Source organism: Aphelocoma coerulescens, chromosome 2, assembly GCF_041296385.1.
Source record: "Aphelocoma coerulescens isolate FSJ_1873_10779 chromosome 2, UR_Acoe_1.0, whole genome shotgun sequence".
NCBI lineage: Eukaryota > Metazoa > Chordata > Aves > Passeriformes > Corvidae > Aphelocoma > Aphelocoma coerulescens.
The window spans coordinates 130,372,762-130,395,057 of NC_091015.1; the positions used below are offsets into that span (position 1 = coordinate 130,372,762).

At 38.9% G+C, this 22,296-nt stretch overlaps 1 protein-coding gene across 7 annotated transcripts in view; it reads left to right on the top strand.

The window, feature by feature from the left end:
* The window catches only part of CHD7 (chromodomain helicase DNA binding protein 7), a 131,912-nt gene that overhangs the window by 14,097 nt on the left and 95,519 nt on the right, over nt 1-22,296 (top strand). The window contains exon 1 of one of the 7 annotated variants that reach the window (XM_069004817.1): nt 14,496-14,593. The exons of the other annotated variants lie outside the window; for them this stretch is intronic. The gene's annotated coding sequence lies outside the window, so the exon portion shown is untranslated. Of the gene's footprint in view, nt 1-14,495; nt 14,594-22,296 lie in introns of those variants that run through there. 7 annotated transcript variants of the gene reach the window in all.

Below are 22,296 nucleotides of genomic sequence, written 5' to 3' on the forward strand. Positions count from 1 at the left end.
CCTGACTAAACTAAACTGAAGCTGAACTGAAGTTGGGTGTTGGGTGTGTTCTGGGGGTTATGGTGAGTTTTACTGTACCTGTGAAAACTTTGATCATTTAGAGTCCTTGAAAATAAACCACTGGCATGTTCTTCCTGTCTCTGACAGTGGTCTAGCAGAAGGTCTGTTCTGCATTGGGAATAGGCTGCTGCCTTCAAGCTTGAGCTGTGCTCAGCACAGAATGGCAGCAGCACCTTCCATGGATTGGAGGAAGCAGGGGTGAGCTGGAAGGTGCAGAGAGACTGGGTTCTTCCATTGCTTACAAAAGCAATCACCATGTCTTCTGTATTTGCAGAGGGAAAATTCTGTACCCCCAGTTCAGGAGATGGGCATGGTCCTCACTTTATAGGTAATAGAGAGGGTTTGTTTTCAACAGCTAAGACATTGCACAATGACTTGTGGATTGGAACCGAGGATTGAATTCAGTCTTCCAGTAATTCCTTTAAGTGCTTAACCTAAATATGTTGTAGTTATTTTAAGTACCTTTTTATAACAGTAGTAAAGCTTTAGGCCAGTGCTTTGAGCTGATATTATCTTTTACAGCTGCTGTTTAAATTAGGAAAAGTATGAATATTTTAATTTTTTCACCACTTAGTGTTGTTTTTAAGTCTTTTTCCATCAAACATGAAAAGATTGTTTTAATAAAAGTTCAGTATTCCTAAAACTTCAGAGTATAACACAACTTTGATTTGAGTTATTAAAACCACACTTTTTTGAGTTGTTAACAAAATGAACTTAAAACCCCCTGTAAGTACTGAATACATTCAGGGCTGTACTGTATGTGCTACAGTATTTAGTATTGTCAGTGTTTCTGTTTATTTTTTTTTTTTTACTCCTTTAAGGGGTTACAACCGGATCATAAACTCTCTTGGAATTTTCTGTTGTTGGAATAGGGTTAATCTTTTATACAGGATTGGTACAGTTTCAGCAGAGTCTGATACAGTTTTGGGTGTCCTTGTCTCTCTCATGTTATGGTCCTGTGAAGTGTTGTAATCTCACTTGCATTCTTGAAGTACTGGTAACATGGACTGAAATACAGTATCTTCATGAAAGGAGGGTGAAATGTTATACTGGAAACAGTGTATTATTGAAGTAGCATAGTTGTCAACACCTATTAAAACCATGTTGCAAATATCATCTTTCTTTTTTAGTACCAAAGGTCTGAATCCTATTTCGTAGCAACCAAGGTGGAGGCTATCCAGAAACAGAGCAAGCCCCTTAGCCTCCACAGCTCTGCAGCTCAGAATTGTCTTGGGAAAAGTGATAGGTAATGCTTAATGAATTTTTCTTGCATGAATTCATCTAGTCTTCTCTTGGTCTGTGTAAACTCTTGGCTTCCATTGGGACTGTGGCAATGAGTTCTGCAGCTTAAGTACACATTATATGAAGAACTGCTTCCTTTTATTTGTTTTATTTTGAACCTACCACCTGCTAGTTTTGTTTGATGTTCTCTAGTTTCCTTGTTAAAAGAGAGAACAGTGGTTCACTACGTACCTGTTCCGTGCTGCTCCTGATTTTGTAAACTTTCTATTCTCTCCCTGGTTAGCCCTTCTTGAGGCTGGAGATTCTGAAGGGTATTCAGATGCCTGTCACCCATCTCTGGTCCATCAGTAATTTTAATTTTAAAGTGCAGGTGAGAAGAGCAAACACTGTCAATGCAGCAAGGTATAAGCACCTCATAGACTTGTGTATCCCATTTCTTATCCAATTCTGTGAGGTTTTTTCCATCTCTTTTTTTCTTCAACATGCTCAGTATTCTGTTTACTCTTCTGACAAATCTTGTTTTCCTAGATTATTTATTTTAGCTCCCAAATCATGTCAGGACTCAGTAAAATGTATGTAAAACAGTCAGATTGTATTTTCTCATGTGTGTTGTTATTGATTTCCTTCCACTGAATCTCATCTGCAGTTTATTACACCTTCAATGGGTGTGATGAAGGTCTGCTGCTTCCTGCATAGTTGATTTTAATTTTTAGCAAAATTAAGTTGTTAATACTATTAGCAAACTCACTTCAAGGTTCACCTATTTCTAGATCTTTTATGTGCATGCTGTCAGAGCAGGTCTGGAAAGGGGTTCATTTCCTGGTTTGAACTGGTTACTTTGATCCGTGTGAAGACCTTCCCTCCTTTGCTGTTGTAGCTTAGTTTCCTTAAGAACCATTGCTGGAAGACCTTTGTTCAGCAGCTGGCACATGTTTTGGTCATCCAAGTTAGCTCAGACTTTGGCCATTTATCAATTGCTTCAATGAAATCTCTTGTACTGGTAAGACAGGACTTTGCTGTGGGAAAGCATTGGTGTCACTTCTGTAGTCTGTACTTAGGTATGTGCCCGTGTTTCTTCTATCTTCTACTTATTTGCCCTACTGGGACGTTAGACTTGCTGGTCTGTAGTTCTTGGCAGGCTAAAGGTATGACTGTCTTTCAAAACTGAGGCACCACTGGCAACAGGCAGTGTTTGGAACCTGAGATATTATGCAGCATAGCGGTCAGATAGGCTATTTTATCCTTCAGCTCCTCACAACTCTTGGTGAATGCATTGGTGACTTGCTGCTGTTTGCTTTGGTTCGACCAAAACTGCCTCTGAGGATTTATGTGCCAAAAAAGATGAAAGCTTCCCTTAGCTTCTCCTATGATGGGAGATGCAGAAAACTTGTAGTTTTTATTTTCTTGGAGTATTTCTTTCGTATCTTGATTATATGTGAGTCCAATGGATTCTCTAGCAGGCTTCATATAACTGGAATTTGTGAAAGGACCTTTTATGACTTCGCCCCTCTAGGAACATATCTTTTGTTTGCAATTTTTCTTGCTAGTTTCTTTTGTCCAATTTATTCCCCTCTTCTTGAGGAATGTTCTTACTGATAGCTTCCCCACCTTGAGGTTTAACTGTGATGCAATTTTTTCCTCGTGTCTCCACATTTTCACTATAGTATTTTTTGTCTGTTGTCTGTAAACATTTTGTCCAACTGCCTGATTTTGTTTCTCTTACCAAGCTTCCTTATTTTAATGCTTTTTTCTCTTTGGAAGTAAGCACTGCAATGATGCATTTTTGTTGTTTGCTGCTGTTTTAGGAATGCTAAGCTCAAATATATTTAATGGATTTCATTAGCAGTAGCATGGTACAATTAAGTCAAATATGATAGGAACAAATCTGAATTGTAATATAATTTTGTGGATGTTTAAATAGTCCATGTTGTAGTTAAAATGTGGTAGTGTTCCCCTGTGTGATTCATATAAATAGTTTGATAAATACAGTTTAAATGCTTCTATACTGTGATTTCTTCTTGCCAGAAAACCAGTCACCTTACCAAGTTGTACAAGTAGGATGGAAATTTATTTTGAATGCCACTGATTTATTTAGGAGTGAGACAAAGTATGTGACTGTGTCCTTCAGTTATAATTCCCCATCAATTGTAAATTGAAGCATTTGTTCAAATATACAGTATAAAACAGTATTACAATCAAGCTGCAGTTATCATGGGAGTCATAACTTCTACTTTTCTTTTTCTTGGCTCTCTGTGTGAAAAACTGTACTGTAGTATATTATTTAATTGTTTAGTACTGAGGTTTCTCTGTTTTATCATAGTATGTGACATGCTACAGTACCACTCTGTATAAAAACCTTTGGTGCTTGAAGCAGTGGTGGAACAGTAAGAGTTTATTCATGTCTTCATGTATAGATGTGTGAGCACCATATTTAGAAGAACTATTGCACAAATAATAACTACTTCATACTGCAGGGTTTTTGAGAATTACGTTGCTTTGCTCAGAATGACTTGGAAATTCATAAGTCTGTAAATCTGAAGTCACGGGCATCACTGTTACTTCTGTGTTTCATTTGATAACTTGTGTTAGGGAAGAGGCTCTCCTGAAAGTCACTTGCTCTTTCAAAGTAGACTGTAACATGCACTCACACAGTTGTTCAGCATAAGCAACTGAAATTTGAGAAATTTTATAGTAAAGTAATGGAAAAAAATGTTAGCTGTATTAAGATCATGAAATATTTAAGAATTCATGGTCATGAAAGTAGGCAAACTGGTTTTATAGAGAAGGAGCAGTTACATTTTCAAAATGGATGCTCTGAAGGGTGGCAAGTATGAGTTCATAAGATTTGGAAATAAACAGAAGTTTAAAAGAGATCTTATAAAATTAATTTTTACTTTAACATGAATGCAGGTGTCATGAAATGCTTGTGCCTATTTCAGTTGTTGAGGAGTCATGATCCTGCTTTGCTAAGTTAATATTTAAGCTTTCTCATGAAACCTACTACAGCTTCTAGATAGCATGCCATATGTACAAAATAAACTCACCAGTTGTTTTGTTTTCTACTAAAAAGTTAAATTGCAATCAATGTCTGTACATGTAAATTTGTTGAGGGTAACAGGAAAAGGAACTATGCAGAAATACAGGGTTTGACTTATGAAAGAACTTAAAGGAATTTTAGGATGTGGTCATTTCTTAGTTCAACTAATACAAGCAAAGCACCTAGAAGAAAGTGGAGAGGTGGTTTTCTGTTTGCAAAGAAAAGGCTGGTAATAGAATTTGAAGTAACAAGAGCTGAAAGTAATCCAGCCTAGACACAATTAAAAGCAGAGTGTTCTGGCATGGTAGATTCTCTTTTTTAGTGAATGGGTGCTCTTGCCATTCATTTTTTTATCTCTTCCCTAACTCTAACCCATTTTGAATTTCGCCTCCTAAGTAACTTTCATGAAGAATAGAGGGGAAATCTAGAATTTGTTTAAAAGCTGCGTAGTTGTGCATTAGTAGGATGTATCTCTGCTATTGGAAGATCACAAGCTATCAGTCATTTAGCACTGAGGTTTAAATGGAATAGGTGCTTTTATAGGCTGATTTATTAGAATATGTTGCTTATAGGCTTGTTGAAAAACGTTGCTAGCAAATTTGATGTGAACAAATGGCACGAGGACAGTTGGGGATTTTGTCATGGTCTATGAATAGCTGATAAGCAAAACGAGGTGCTGTAATGCTGTTGGTTTCTCTCTTAACCTCCTTGTCCCCTATCCTCCCCCACAGATGGGATTTTGAAAGTGGCACTGGAAAGGGGAAGTAGGTCTTAATCTAGTAGCATGAACAAAGCTATGGATTATAGGTTTCTTGCTTCTATTTCTTTGATCCTTCTCAAAGGCATGTCTCACTTGTGTTGCCTCCACTCCAGCAATAAGGCAGTATCTTTTGGGAGCTTTTAAAATGACACCTTTCTATTGGCCAAATACATTTTTCAAATAAGTTTGGTGTTGATGGTTTAATGATCTTGTAAGTATTATCTTAATTTTAATCAAAAGGGTGTATGTGTTGATTAGTTTGATGAGATTAAATCATGTGCTTTGTTTTAGAGGACTGGAACTAGATGATCTTTAAGGTCCCTTTCAACCCTAACTATTCTATGATTCTGTGATCCGTGAAACAGTTATGCCTTAGCAGAATAGAGTCACAACATAGGTTTGTTGCAGGATAAAATCAAAACAGACTCTTTGACAGAAAGTTGTCAGTTTTCCTTGCCTTTTCAAAGGCTTGGATATATATTTGTCCTTCTGGTCTACCCTTAAGTTTAACTACAGTAGTAAACTCTTGGAAATCTTATGTGGAAAGTACTTTAAAATGTTCATAAAGACAGATAATCCCACCATGGTTCTGATGCCTCCTTTCCCCCTTCTCCATATGATTATTGATCTGAATCAGACATCTTCCCATCACTTGGCAACATGTTCTTATTAATGAGATACATAAGGATAAGCAGTAGGAGTTGAATTGTCTGTTTCTGCATAAGCGCAGTTTATGTATGGTGAAGAATGATAATTTTTCTTTCCTCTAGTCTCCTTTTACCCACATATGTCTAGAAAAGAAATAGTCAAACTACTAGTTACATGTTTTTAGCAGAGAAGTAGAAGAATAATGTTGGCATTTAGTGTATTGGGCATAAAAGAAAAACTTATTATCTGAATATTCAGGTAGATGCTAATGTAGTACAAAGAAGCTGTATGTTTAGAGTGACTTCCGAAAAGCATGTAACTGCAAGGAAAAGAAAAAGTCAACAAACCAGGATGGCCAATTTGAGTGGGTAAGCAAGTTGGGGCCTTAAGGTGAAGGGCCTGGATAGTTTCAGACTATGTGGACAGGATTAATGGAGGCATGTTTAGAATTGGTAACACTGTTGACACCAGTGCTACAAACACTGCATTTTTATAGACTGGAGTCCCATCCATCATCTCTAGCCATTTCCAAAAATCAAGAGATCTGAATTCTCTTACCATATTCTGTCTCATGATAAGTTTGATTAAATCCATCTATTTTCCTAGTCATGGACCATCATTACCCTGTGTGATTACAAAGTTGCTGTGCATTAACTAATGGAATCCACAATATGTTTAAATACAAGTACAACTGGCATTTTCTGTGTTAATCCTCCAAACTTCATATTAGGTTCTCTTGTGTCTTGTAATTTCTCTTTAAAATGTTTGTGGAATTAATACCTTGGATCTTCTGTGTAATTAACAGCATCCATAAAAGTGATCTGTGAAGGAACGATCATTGGTTGGGGTTTTGGTTTTTTTTTGAGATTAACAAAATCTAAAGTATTATATGTTGTGACACATAGTCCAAGTCAAGGTTTCTTTAACATGAAATGTCATTCACTGGAATTAGACTGATTACATACTGAGGCTTCTGTTTTAAGATACAGGTATTTTCAACAGTGGAAGGTTAAAAATGGTATCTTGAAATATGCTTCTGTTATCTTGAAATATGTCTTGAGTCAGCAGCTAAGTCAAGTTCTGGTTTTGAAACCTGATAGATCCCAGCCTCTGGTATTCCTTCAAATAAAACTGTCTTTTGCTTAGAGATTGGACATTTGGAGTTAGTCATAGATGTGAGCTTTGTGAAGTTGCAAAAGAGAGGCTCGGGTTACAAAGCCAGAAATCACTCTGTTAGAAGTTTAATTTGTTCGTTCAAGAGATTTGGCATAGTCGAGGGTAGAAACCTGTTCTCCAGAACAGCATTCACTTTCCCTAAATCCATGTGTATATTTCATTTTTTTCTGGCTAGGTAACTGACTGCAGCAAAGTGATTATGTGAGGTAAAGCTGAAAAATTACAAAAGAAATAATACCCTCTTGCACTAATTTTTATATATTAATTACAGGTTATTCTTCATTTATGACCCTTAAAATCCATATTTCCTGCTAGAGAACTAATAACTCCTTAGTAGATCAAACCTCTCTCTCTGGTCTGTAATAAATACAGCCTATATTGTAGATACTTGCTGTAAGCTTTGGAATCAGATTTCTCTCAGTCTATAAATTTTTAATTTTCTTATACTATTTGTTGAATATAATTATGAGTTAGTTCATGATCACTGTATAATTGCACTTGATAGACTGAGTGAATCCACTGTATGTAACTTTTGGTAAGAGCTCATCTACCTAGTGATGCCGAATGATAAAGACACTGATAATTTATTTTGCTTTAGGAATAGTATTGCAGTTCAGTCATATCGCACTTGGTATCCCTTTAAAACAGCTTCTAAATTGTTGGAGAAGCATCCTGTGTGATAGCTCTTGTATTCAATGAGTTCATGGATGTTTCTGAAAGATTTATAGTGAAGTCCAAAGCATTTCAAGGCCAAGTATAGCAGTCTTGTCAGATGCAGCTTTACAGCCTAGTGACTTATAATGAGAGTAGAATGTAATTAGAAATTGTCCGTGTCTTTACCGAGTACTGATGAAAACTATGGCTCAAAGGTTAATTCAAATAATAATTAATATTGGTTTCTGTCAGAACAGGGTGGTAATGAAATCTTTGTCGTACAATGATTCTGATTTTAAGAAGAGGGTGCATAAGAAATAGAGGGTTGAATTTACCTTTTCTGATTATATTCACTTATCTTACAATCAGCATGATGGCTTGATAAAGCATAATTTGAGAGCAATTTAAACATACTCAGAAATATTACAACCTACAGCGAAAATCATCTAATGTGTCTGTTTATGGAGATAGATTTATGGCTAGATTGCTGAAGTAGATGGATTTACTACGAATGATCCTTAAGGACTGCATATGAATTTTTTGTTGTTGATAATAACTGATCAATACCATGTGTTTGTGGAAAGTCTTCTTAATAAGATTTGCTAGCATGAGAAATGTGGGATGTTACATTGATGTTTGTTTAAATTGGACTAGTTTCAAGGAAAGCGATAGACCAGGTTTTGCTGGCAACCAAAACAAATTCTGTTCAGTTTCTTTTCCTAAGTTGAAATTTTCTATTGGAAAAAAATAAATGCTGCTAGCTTTGCTGAAGCTAAACCCATAATTTTTCAGTTGCCAGTAGTCAGTGAGCTACTAGACCTGTTATTTTGAGAGGCATTTCATGAATACTTTGCTGTCACCTGGTTTTCCTGTATCTGGTCTGAGCCTGTCCTTAAAATTGCCTACCAAAAAGCTTCTCCAGAAAGTTACAGCTGTAGCTTGGGTTTATGGGTCAGCATAGTTCTGCATAATGTGCCTTTCTCACACATTCTATTCTGTCTGCTTTCCTTAAATGTTACTGCATTGCCTCCCACAATTTTAAATTTGCTGTAATTTTAAGGCTGTTTCCTCTATTGCCAAAAAAGAACTCTAAAAGCCTCTAAATTTGATCTGACAAAGATCAGGTATTTTCATTCTTATGCATGTGAAAGTGATCCCAAGACTGATTTTTTCACTCATCTGGATAATGCTTTCCATACAAACTGCTTCAGTTTTTGGGAAGCAGAGAGTCCACAGTCAAGATCAGACTTCTCCGAAACTGTGGCACCCAACAGGGACTGAGCTACATGGTGGGGGTGGGAGCTGAGAAAGGGGATGTGCATGTGTATGTTTGAGGGGTGTTTTAAACTGTGGAGATGAGAGATAATAAAGCATTATGTTGGTTTCTGGGAGCTATTCCTGCTGTTCTTTCTTCTTTCTTCATACATTTTCTCAAAAGCCAGGATAAGAGAGTTCTCTGCTACACTGACTGTGCTATGCTGAAATTTCCACTAGATGAGGTAGAAGAAAACCCCCCAAATTTTAATGGTAGCACTGGAGAAAAGCTCACTATGCAAATTAGATGCTTAAATTTCCTCTCCCTTACTATAAGCAAAGAAAGTGACTTGGGAACTGAGCTGTACTTAAGAGTCTGAGATGTCTAAAACATTGAAAACTCTAGTGAACAAACTTGACCAGGACATAGAGACTTCTTACCTAAAATGATCTCCATGCAAATTTTTTGAAGTTAGTAAAAGAAAAATCTAAGGGATGGCTGTGAAACCCTTCTTAGTGAATTCAACTTGCATGTTTATGTTAATGATTTAGTTCTTTAAGAGAATCATTGCCTGTGGAGTTGATCTGGCATCTGTAAGTCCACTGAAATGGTAGCAGAAAAAAAAATCTCTCTAAATTTGAAATACTGTGAGATTTACCAAAATGTAAATTTCTAATAAAAAAAATGTTTTATTTGTAACAAGACCTAAATGTGCTGAAATTTGTGCTACTGCTCAAAGGTGCTGAAGCACAAATGTGAATAGATAGAAATTTAAAGAGAGGTGCTTTGTTGAACATTCTAAGAACATTTTTTTTGTTTGTTTCCATATATTCCTTCAAACATTCTGAGCCACATTAGGTCATTCTCCCAGTGCCTTTCCATGACAGATCTCTATGCTGATATGGAGGTGCCAATTGAGACCAGTATGTGGTTTAACTAGAGACGCATGTGCTGGTGTAAATACGCCACCTCCAGATACCAGTGAGACTATGGTGGGGAGGGGGGGGAAGGGAAAAGGAGAGTGGTCATTTCAGTTCATCTTTTTTAAAAGTGGAAGTGGCAAAGTTCTTGGGGCTAGGTCGACTTGAAATATGCCCTAGATTGTCTTGCAGATTGCTTTCTCCAACCACTCAAAATTTTTTGGGAAGGGAATCTTCCAGAGGATTGTATCTGTGCTGTGGAATAAACTGTTGTCGTGTGAAACTGATGTGAGCCTTAGTTTTACTCTGCCTCCACTAAAATACACTTTTACGGTAGTTTGTGCAGGATCAGCACAGAGGAGTACAAAGAGGGAGCTTTTCAGTACAAAGGCTGCCTGTTTGGCCTGCCCAAACCACCGTGAATGTGTTTAAAGGGGACTTTTATTACCATGGAAACTCTCAGACAGGAAGGAATTTGTCCTGCCATATCTAGAAAATAGTCTGTAATGGTCAGCTCTTGGAACAAAAGTGTTTCAAATAGTGGGGTATATTTAAAAATTCTTCTGGTGAATATGTTTTAAAACCTCCCTGAATATGTAAAATCCAATCTTATGCAAATGGACTTCTAGTATGGGGATTTAGGAAAGACTGCAGACAACTACAGTGTGAGCAAGAGAAGTGTAATGAAAAAATCTAAGAAAGTTTTACCTCTCTGTCCAGAAGGCTTCTGAGGTGTTGAATGGATGTCAATGAAATATTCTTCCTTTAAGTAGCATGTTTATCCATCATAGCCATTCATTGAGGTACTGTGCGTGTGCTTGGCTTGAACTGCTGAAGGCCGTCCTCTGAACACCATGGATTAATTGCTTTTGGAATGTCTTAACTAAAACCTGCTATTTGACTCTCTTGACAAATATCCTTAGTATTCACAAATGGCCTTTACTTTCCTAAATCACACCGATATATAACATTTCTTTTCCAAAAGAAATTCTAATGCCAGATCCCAGAATATTTGTACGTCCTTCACTGGAGTTGTACATCAGTATGAAGTAACTCTTAAGTCAGCAGTGTTCCAGCCAGCAGGAGTAGCTAGAGGTAACAGCAAGGTTTTCCATGCTTTGTGTAGTCTTTGGTGTTGATTTGAAAGTTTCATCAGTTGAATGAAAAATATTTTTTCACGTATATGACCAAATCAGAATTAATTTTTTTTTTCTGCAAATCATATCAGCAGACACTGTTTTCTCCTATCTTTCTGTACAGCAAATGTCTGTATTGTTTTACTGCTGTTTTTCAGGTTAAGTTGTTGAACCACCTGGCTGTGGCCTGAAGGCAGTTTGAATGCATGGTATAGTAATGAGCTGATCCAATGGGTTGTGATGCTTGAAATCAGCAGTACCGCTCTTACTTCTTCCCTTGTGCTGTCATTGCTGTTCAGCTACTCCTGTGGTGATGATCTTCTGATGGCAACTAATGGTTAGATCAGCTTACCTCTGGTGTCAGACTGCACCTGAACATTTCCTTGGAGTGTTTGGGGTAATAGCAGAACAAAAGCATCATGCTTGTGGTTGGGAACAGGAATAACTAAGGAGGAAAAATCATCATGAAAACTTTCCACTGCCCTGTCAATTTTGCAGTTGCTCACAGCTGCTGAAAATCAATGTTCAAAGTCTAATTCTACGTGGCAGGCCAGGTAATGAACAGTTTTATATATGTGTATATATATAATGGAGTATTTCTGTGTGCCTTTTACAAGCGCTGACTGACCTTGTTTGCGTTATCTGGGTTAACACTGTAATCTCCTGCTCTAATATGAGGACTTCCGTCTTATAAGTTGATCAGTTTAGTTTCTTGTCTCCTGACTTGAGGAACCAAAAGGATTGCAGAAGGTAGTTCCAGCCAGGATTGCAGAAGATAGTTCCAACCAGGATTAAAAGAAACAAAGAAGAAAAAAAGCCCACCTCACTGTCTTGTTTATAATAAACTATCCCTGCTTTATGGCTCAGTTTCCCTCACAGGGCTTGGTCCATTTCCCTCATCTGGGAACTGGGGGTAGGCTACCTTCCAAACTGTGTCAGGGGAGGGGCATCTTAATCATGGACAGTCATTTGTCTTTCCCAAAGCATAGAAACCCCTGCTGGATGTATTTCCCTGATAGTTAACTAAGTTGAGAAAGAAAGGAAATACTGGTGACATCATGTATGACTTAATACGGTTATTAACTGCGCAGGTGTTGTAAAGCTGTGAATCTAAACTGCAGTGAAATAATTGTAACATATGGCAGGGCTTTTTTCTTCAATTCTTATTCTTCCTCATTTACCATATTTTTTCCCTCTTTCAAAATGTATCTCTGTGCCATTTTGGTTTTGTAGTACCTCTTACTTAAAAAAGGAAAGAAAAACAGGTCCCTCAGACCTTGGCAGGTTTTGATATCAGTTCGTTCACTGTTTCCCTACTCATTTCTCCAGTATGCATGTGTACTTTTGTTTCCTTCCTCACTGCTCCAGTTCTAGGCTTTCTCCAGCTGGCAGTGGCAGTTCTTCATCTGCTGTGCTTTCCATGAAGAAGACAAATGCCCAGCTTGCTCTTTTCCACTATCTCTTGCACCCCTGAGGGGTTCACAACCAGTGCTTGCAGCCCTGTGTTACATGGCTCAGTATTGCTCTCCTGATGGGAAGTCTGGGAAGCACTAAATCATCCAACCACATACTGCTTCCTTCAACTTTCTCCCCAGCAGATCCGTGGGCTGAGTTTGCAGTAGGGCGTGATGGCTGCATGCAGCTTTAGAGCTTGGGAGTGGGGATGGGCTTTCTGCCCCCACCCCCTCACCCGCACAGACATTTCCCTGCTCTCCAGCTGCTCTGGTTTCCATCTGTTACAGGGCCTTCTGGTGCGACTGTTTCCTCATCTGCTGAGCCGAGTAAAATGTTGAAGGACCAGACACTGTGCTGACCTGGGGAATTAAGGGGTTGTGGTTTTGCAGAAAATGGCTTGCATGCCTATTTTCCTTTTTTATCAGAAACCTTGGCATTCAACACATGCACATCTAATATTTTGAAAAACTTTTGTTAGGTGCATTTTCATTTCTTTGTAGTGAATATGTTTGCTCATCTTAGTTGCGGATGCGATGCTGTAGACCTGCCTGACACAGCAGCTGCCCCCTGCCCTGGGAGGGTCACTGTGCTACTGTCTGGTGGGCTCAGAAATGTCCAGCAATGCTAAATGCTAACCTGCAGCATGCAGACAGAGAAATAGCTGAAGCCTTATTTGTGAAGACAAAAATATGCAACTAGTGAGAAGTAGCAGGGAGCCAAGGGAGGCGTTAAGAAACCTTGGAGTGGCCATCATTCTCTTGGCCCAGGAGCCAGGGAACTTTACCCTGCGAGGTGTTTCGCTTTTGGCAGGCAGATGCCTGCTGCCCATCTTCAGACTGCTATTTTAGGCTGCTCTTGTCTTTAGCACTTCCATTTTGCAGTTGCTTAGATTATGCCTTTGACAGATCGCTGGGCGGTTGCTCTCTCTTGAGTGATACTGGTGAGTTACCAATATCAGCAGAGAGTGAGTGGCAATGCAGGCCTGCAACAGAGTATTTCTGTAAAGCAAAACAGGTGAACAACAAAATGTCCATTTTATAAGTGAAGAATTGTAGCCACTTCTGATTTGCTGGTACACAGAAACCCTGCAAAACTTCACTCATTATCCCTGCCAAAGTATATGAAACTGTCAAAGAGCAGTGTCTTCCTAGTCAAATTGTCATGTGGGTGAGTGTAGCTTCCCTTTTTCTGACTACTGCATCATCTTCTTTGTGGAAGTAGTCGTTCCTTGCTTCTGAAATCTGTTTAGACACTGTCAAATTGGTTTGGATTTCAAAATTATATGTGTAAATGAGAAGTCTACCTAGCACCCACTTTAGTAATTGAACAAAGCTTTTATATCCTGACTACTACTCAGTGTGTGGGAGAAGTGTGTGCTCTGACAACTTGGGCTGTTTTTGAGGACTTCTGTGATCTCACTGAAGGGTTTTAATATTAATTCATTGCTAGTGTTATGGTTATGTTTTGATGATAGTCACTTAGGAGATGGGTGTTAGGCAACCAGTTGGAAATTACTGTAAAGTGATTTTTTTTTTTTTAAGTGGCTCATACATTCAACTTGAAATCCCAGAGCACATTAAAAGTGCTAATTCTCATTCTCCTGAAAGCAAGGTTTCTATGTATTTCTCAAATTAGCCCCCCTCTGCCCCCACATTCTGGCTAATATAGTATATGTAACTTAACCACTGATTTCTAACTAGGGATCATGCATTTATTAGCTTGATGTTGGCAGAAATTGATAATGAGGAAATAAAATATTACAGAGTTGCTGATAGGAGCAACTGTTTGCCTTTTGGGATGATAGATGTATTGCATTAACAGAAGTGTAATATACTTCTGGATGGTTTTCTGTGCAAGTGCAGCTGCCACACATCATTCCATGCAGAGTGAGAAGAGAAGCTCCAGGCTCATGAGATGTGTTGCCTTCTTGAAATACATGGAAGAGATGAAACACTGACCAAGAAGGGGAGGACTTTGTGAGACAGGAGTGTTTTTATTGATAGATAACATTTGCACGACTCAGTCTCTCAGCTGTGCTCAGTTGTGAGCAATTACCATGTTAATAGTTTGGGAGCTCAGCTGAACAGTAAGAGTGTATGGAGAAGTCGGGGAAGAGGCTTTGCAATGTTTTGGAAAGGAGCTTCCCCACCCTGTGTTCTGCACTTGGAGCATTACTAGGAAAGACACAAGATCAGAGTCAAGGGGAATCCAGCTTGTTATTTCTGAAGTTTGGGAACAACAAACAGTGGAGTGAGTGTCTACAGATGGTTTAAGGAGTTTGGTTATTTGGTATGCTAGTCTGTCTGGCTACAAGGCTCTCAGATTAAGTAGCTACAGTACAGTGCAGCAGAAATAGGATATTAATTTAAATGGATGCATTAGTAGTTATCTGGGTTTTAATTCATTCAAAACTGCAGATGCTTAGGTCAAACAAGTAGGGGAAACTGGCTGGATGGTCTCTGACTCCAGTGAAATGGGAAGTTTGTGATAAATGCTGAAATCTTCAATCTAGTTCTCAAAACGATAAAAAGATTTCAGTGTGTTCTATACCACCCTTTAATTTGTATCAGTTACCTTAAAAGGCAGTATGTCTCTGGTGAAATAAGATGGACACTGCTTTTCCAACAAAATATGAATGATTGGACTGTATTGCCATCACAGGTTTGAAATAGAGGTGCTCCATAGATTTCTATCTTGTAGATGTTCCTTGCATCGCTGCTTTGTTGATGTATACTTTCTCCTTGCCTCTCAAACGAAACTCTGGTTTAAACTTGTTTTAGTTGGCTTCAGCTCTGCAGAAAAAGGCTTTTTTAGTACTCATCTGGACCTTACTGTAAATCTACTCCAGCTTTAATGCTGCTACCTCACTCAGTGTTTTAGAAGATGTGAGAGGGGGCTCAGTTTTGTCCTTGTTGTGAAGAAGACATAGGGCATAGGTGTGAGAAATGAAAAATTAACTGTTGATCCTCAGGTAAAGTAGCATGTCATGGCCATAGCAACAATCTCAAATTCTCAGATTATCAACAAGGGCTATTTACGGACCAGACAGATACCATGGAGCTGACTCTCCTGGTTTAAATGAACTAAATTGAATTACGTGTTTATTGCAGACAGAAGAAGTGATTTTGCCTGTTTCTTTGTAGAGCATCTCGATGTTGTGAAAAATGTAGTAATCCTTCCTTATGCGATGCTGTTTACAATCTTGAGATCTCTAAAGAATAGGGATTTTTTTCCTTTTAAGGACACAGATGTTGAAGTGGTTTTGTTTGGGTTTTCTTGATGGTTTTTCTTTTTACCTAATGCTTCAATTACTGATTACTGAAAAGGTTATAAATACATAGTAATTTTTGTTTCGTAGCATCTTCCATTCATTCTAAAGAATCCATTTTATATGGAGGTGTCAGGAAGAGTTACTAGAACACATACATCATTTAGCAATTAGTGTTACTAACACCTAACCACTGCACTTACAAATGCAGGTGCCTAAAAATGTAGGTATTGAATAATCAGAAGAATAAGTCTGATGCCATTTACAGTTTTGCATGTAAGTATAGATACTCTCTTTTTTGATAAGAGACTGTCAATATTGTCAGGTCCAAAGCTTACAGTTTGTTCAATAAAACCTTCACGTAGCCTGCTCCTAGAAAGTTAATTTATAAGTAGCCACAAATCAAACACAAATGCAGCCTTCCACAGAGAAAAAAAAAAAGACACACAAAAAGAAGTCTTAATTTTAAATAAATACTTATAGTTTTTGGTAGCAACATCTTTTGAATATGATCACCATGCAGCCTGTTGTGTAACCCAAGGCTGATGTGAGAGGTATGGTTGACTAGTGAGGAGTGCATATGAAAGGGAATGTGGCAGCTGGCTTACCTGGATGCTCAGAAGGAGGCTGGAACTCCTGACAATCCCGATGAGCAAATCTGTTTGACAGCTGTTGCTATTGCTACTGCCTTGTAGACATCTCAGTGAAGCTAGTTCCAGTATCTTTTGCTTGACTCTTCCCTTTTGGTTTTTGAGCTGCCCAGAATGTATTGGGTACTGTGGGGATACAGTAAGTGCAGTTGGTGTTGGCATCCATTGCACTGGGAAGTGAGACCTGGCTTTGAGGGAAATGCAGGCAAAGAGCTTGCTTTGCTTTGAAGCTGCAGTCTCACTTGAGGACATAACATGGACTTCCCTGAGGTGATCTCTCTTGCTTCTATTTTAAGACTTAACTTTGGGATAACTGTTGCCTGAAAACACAGGTACATGGATTTCAGGTACTGATCAGGATAGGAAAGGAAGAATCATGCTGTTGTGTTTCAGATGATGTTTTGTGATCAGATACAGTAATTTAAAAGGTACTGTAAAATGTTGGTCAGGAAAGCTCATTGTGTAGTGACAGCAGGCAGTTCATCCTCTCTTTCAAGTACTTTTACGTACTTTTCATAACTGGTTTTATATCGTATATATAATTGGAGGGACAAGGAGCTAGATTTTATTGCTTTGCAAGCATAATTAATTAAAGAGTTACCCGAGTCTCAGCTGTAGATCCAAATAATATTTGCTAATACAGCGTAAGTATTTAATCTGCCACTAATTCCTGTGACTTCTAAATCAATTGATCTCTAGCAGAGCCTCATCCATGCTTTTTCCTTAGCTGTGCACTTCTTGTTGGGTTCAGGTGATCTAAATCTATGCTCTAATAATGCCATTTACTAATGCTTAAGTAAAACCTAGTAAAATTTTTCAGCCTTTTGGTAGCTATCTTATTCTGGATGAGGCTCTTCTCTTTTATATATAGATAAAATAACTTTGGAAATGTTTAGCACTGGAAATTCAGAGTTCTTTGTACCTGTTCTAACTGTCCTCACTACATAGTTGATAAGAAAAGGAATACAGTTTTAGCTGTTTGAGTTTATTCACCTTTGATGAGCAGGTTTTTGACTCTTGGTAGAAAAAAGTGTTTCTACATTGCACTGTTGCATAAGTAATTCACTAGCCATTGTAGGTCTTGTTCTGAGAACTGGACTCTGAATAGTAGGTGAATTAGCTCTAAACTCGTCTGTTTACACAAATCTGCATGGTAGCAGTCTTCATATAGTAGTTGATTAAGAGTCCTCAATTCTCTTGTTCTGGGATCCTTGCTACTTAAATGGGTTTGCTTGGGTTTTTTTAATGAGCCATTTTATTGGTCATACTTTCATTTTTTCAGGTATTTACAAACACAAAAGAAAGAAATTGCTAGTCCAGCAAAGTTTGCAATCAAACTCTTCCAAAATTACCAAAATAAGCCTTCCTATTTCTTATGCTTGTACAATAGTACTCTAATCTTTTAGGCAGCCTGCTCACTCCTTTAATTTTCTTGCTTTTCCTACTTAAAAAACCAGAACAAAAGCGGCAACAAAAAACCCCCCCACAAAATAACACAAAACACACAAAAACTCCCTGACACCCTATGCTAGATTTTAACCTCACAGTTGTTTTGTGAGTAGAAATAAATTTTTGGGCTTGTTGAGGGAGGGCAATGTGAAAAGTTTTGTTTTGGGTTCATTTGTTTGGGTTTTGGGGGGCTTCAGGGTTTTTATAAGTTTATTTTAATTTAAAAGGACTTGGAAACTTCTAATTCTCTGTAGATGCTACAGTAAGATTGATAAGCTTAACAGGTAAATTTAAATAGACTGTGAATCATTAGGAACAGTGAAGATAGTGCTTTCTATTATAAAATTAGGTTTAACCCTGCTTTTTGAGAGAAGGTGGAGCATACTGTGAAGTGGAACTGGCTTTCAAGTTCAGTTCTAGATGAGTAAAAATTCCCTTTCACATCTAATCTCTGAATGCAGCACTGCTCTTGTATGTTCATCATTTAACTCTGCAGAGGTTGTGGGGAATTGCAGGTAGCTCAAGAACTTTCCTGTTGGGTGTAAAAGATTGTGGTAGATGAATGTCAGCTGCTCCTGCTGGCTGCAGTAGTTTCAACGATTGTGGCTCTGCATTCTGGGTCAGCAGTTTGCATGTCAAAGATAGTTACTTCCAAGTTCTTCAAAATCTTGATGAGAAGGGAGTGAAATTGCACAGTTCTAGAATTTTACATGACACGTTTTCCCCTGGAAGACTATTTTTGTTCATTTGAAAACTCCATCCTGGAGTAATTTTAGAACTGCAAATCGATTAAGCAACATGCTTTCTTCTGTGTGAAGAAAAATCTGATGCCCCATTAAAGTTTTACACAAGAAAACTTGGTTTTCTTCCCTTTGAACCTGCTTTTATAGAGGAAAAACATTGAGCTCAGTCCTGCTTGGACAGAAGGGCCACACTGCACATGAGGACTGACAAGAGTTGCACTCATCTGACAGTCCCCAGTGCAAATTTTTAATTTCTGGCACTATTGTTTATGCTATCTAGGCACCCTTTTTCCATGTCTGAGTGAACTTGAGCTTGGCAGTTTGCTTACTCTTAAGTATCTTAGTCATATACATTAGAAGCTGTTGAGACAGCTGTTGAGACACACATTTTTCCATTGGCATTGTCCACTGGGGAGAACAGCTTGGTATAGCTGTTTATGTTGTGATTTGAGTAAGTACTGATGATCACTGTGAGCCAGGCATTATGTTAAAAAAAAGCAAAACCACAAAAAATCAGACTTCATTTGTATGTGCAAGAGCCTGCTTCCATAGCACTGACCAAGAAGAAACCCCTTTTTTTGGCATATCCTTCTTCAAAAAAACAATAGAATGTTCAAGGTGCATAAGTTAAACAAACCCCTCAAATTTAAGAAGTCCAATTAACAGTAGTTGTAGAAAATCATTTGGGTATCTGTCCTGTATCTCAGCTGTCCCCTGTATTCTGTGGGACATTACTGGACCCACTTGATAGTCCAGGCACTAAATGAAGGTTTCTGAAATCTATTTACTCCATGTACTGCATTCTGTCCTGCAGTGTACTGTCTGTATTCACACTCTCCCCCACCAACACCTCTTCTTTGTGGCCAATTTTAAGTTAGTGAAATAATTTAACACTTCTTTTAAACAGTCTATACCATATTATAAAATACATAATTAGTTTGATGCTACAGGTCCTTTTTGTAACAAAGTTAAAATCTGTAAAAAAAAAAGAAAATTTTAAGTTTGTAAAATCCAGTGTTTAGGTCTTGGGATGATTTCTACGGTCTCTTCCAACCCAAGCCATTTTCCATGTGATTTCATTTAAAATACGTTAGGAAATGCTGATGTTACCTTTTTCTAAAAAAGATAATTTGCAATCCTTTCCTGGTGTAATATGTAATAATTTTTTTCTTTGCTGAAAGGGTCAAGACAGTATGCTTAAGTGTATGAGGCAAAAAGGATCATCAATACTGGAAGCTGAGTGAGAGCTTAAGTTCAGATGCAGGATGATTCATTTTGCACCATGTAAAGAATGTAAGGGAGAACTACCATTTTATTCCAACACTCTTGAAGTGTGTTCTCTTTAGTCATGTGAAAACTGGCTTTTGACTTTGGGTGCATAGGGTGTATTTATCTTAACAGAAATGAGTGTGGATATGTGGTTCCTGTACAAGCGCAGTCTGCGATCTACCAGTATTTATGAAGAACACATGTACAGGAAAATGACTCTTAAGTACAAGTCATAAATTGAAATGATTATAGAATATACGTGGACAAATATACCATGTGTGGTATCGGTAGACTGTAATTTCATCAAGTGGTTTTTCAGACTTCATAAACTATGAATGAAACATGATTGTATTGGCCTTGTAACAGGTAAAGTAAAATATAGGGTCTGGCTACTTTAAAGTGCTCATAATTCTATAGCTGGAAATAGCCTTTTGGGATACGATTAAGTCTTAAAACCTGCCCGTGATTAAAAAAATACATTTCGGTGAAAATCACATGTTCAGAAACTCTGGGAAACATTTGAGTCTCCACCTCATGAATTTTTACAGTTCCCAACTTTCCGAGTGTAAACACCATGAGCTGCTTTCGGCGAAAGGAGCGGAGGAAAGGCCCCGTGTTACTCGGAGCTTCGTCACCCCTCCGGTTATTTTGTTGTTTACTGCGGGTTTTTTTCCGGTTTTTGTGACTCGGGCTTTGTTTACTCCGGGGGCTGTGCCCGGCCGGGCAGGCCTGGCCCGGCGCTGCCGTACGGCGGCCATGCCGCCCTGCCCTGCCCTGCCCTGCGCAAACCCTCCCGCTCGCCGCGGCGACCTCTGCCCTTTTGTATCCTGTGACACTCAGCCTGTCTTTGTGCTCAAGTTTATCCATGATGGATACGTTTCCCTCCCAATCGCATATGCCGGGAGCCCGGCGGAGCGAGCAGATAAATTATTTTCAGCTGCAGGCCCGGGCTGGGGGAGGAGGGCAGGAGGGTGGCGGGGCCCCTCCGCGCCTTAGCCCAGCAGGACGGGGCGCAGCCTCCCACTCCCCCGGGAATATGCAAGGGGATGACTCTCGGGCCTCTCAGATCCTTTTTAAATGCAAAAGAATGTAGGAAATTGCCAGATCAGTTGGTTAATCAGTGACAACTGCAGTAGGTGCACAAAAAGCCCGGAGCCATCGGTTGCACGGGGTGTTTTTTCAGCGCCCCAGCAGGGTCGCCGCTGGCCCCACCTCTTGAATCCCCGGGCCGGTTTAGTGTCAGCTTGAGAAGGGAATGTAATTGCGGGGAGATTTCTGGGTGACTGATGGCGACAATATAAGTCTTCTCCCTGACACCACCTCCCCGCTGGCCCTGCCAGGGCTTTGTGCTCGCCTGGCCATCGCACAGCCGCCGAGCGGCGAGTGCTCAGCCGAATGTCTCCAGCCCACCAAAACAATGCAGCTATGTAGCCGATACAATTTTTCGTATTTTTTTTGTATTGGCTATACTGCTGCCTTGTCATGGTCATACCTCATTATGGGGCCACATTGAGCATGTTACTGCTCCCCTTTATGGAGTTATTCGCGAGGTTAACACCTCTGTCAAATGTTTTGAAGAGTATTCCTGAAATATTTTTGTGACCGCAATTGTTTCTCTTACTTATCTAGGACTATTTTTAGATAAACCACCTCACATCTGTGTTTTAAACTTATGTTGGAAGAGAGGGTGGTCATGCAATGAAAAAAGGCCCCTTAAAATTCCAGGTTACGTAACACTAAAATTGAAATATTTCTGGATTAGGCTTGTCTGCTCTTCTCTCACCTCATGTTTGTGATGTACTTAAATGCAAAAAACGTTTCTCTTTTTTTTTTTTTTCTATTCCTCTGGTTACCTCATTAAAGGCCTCCAAATACATACTTTTAATAAATGGCTCTAAACTTTCCTCTTTTTCTTCTGATCAGGAAAGAAAAGACATGTTGAGGCTTCTTCTGTAATATTATAGGTGCTGACTTAAAATTAGCAATGCTCCCATGTTAGGGCAAAGAGTTTGCAGCCCAACTGGTATGGAGAGTGCTTTCATATGATGTAACAGCGAGGCTCAGTGGGTTTGCATCAGAGTCCTCCCAAGTGACGCTATTGTGGTCTCGTATCAGAGCTCCTGTGAACTTGAATGACGTAGGATATTGTTTCCAAATGTGTGGCACAGGCTGAACTCTAGGCTGGTCATTCCTGCATCAGCTGCTTGACAGCAGCAAGCTGCCAAATATTCGAAGGCTGTTGTGCCCTCAGTTGCCTCGGTGAAAGCCTGTTTTTTGCCAACATACATCATACATTAAGAAAATAAAATCCAATCTGGCTTTTTCTGAACGATTTTATGAGAAATGTAGGATTTCATGGATTACCTGGCAAAAAAATATTACTGAATATCATTCATGGCATTTTAGCTGACTACACACTGGCAAAACCTGTGACCTTTGAGGAAAGGCACCTGAAGTTTCCTCTGCGTGTTCCCCCCACCACTTTCTTAATTTAACAAGAGACATTGTCAGCCTTTAAGTTGCTATTGCAAATCCTTGTAAGGATGTATTTCTGTGAAGAACTAACTGAATTTT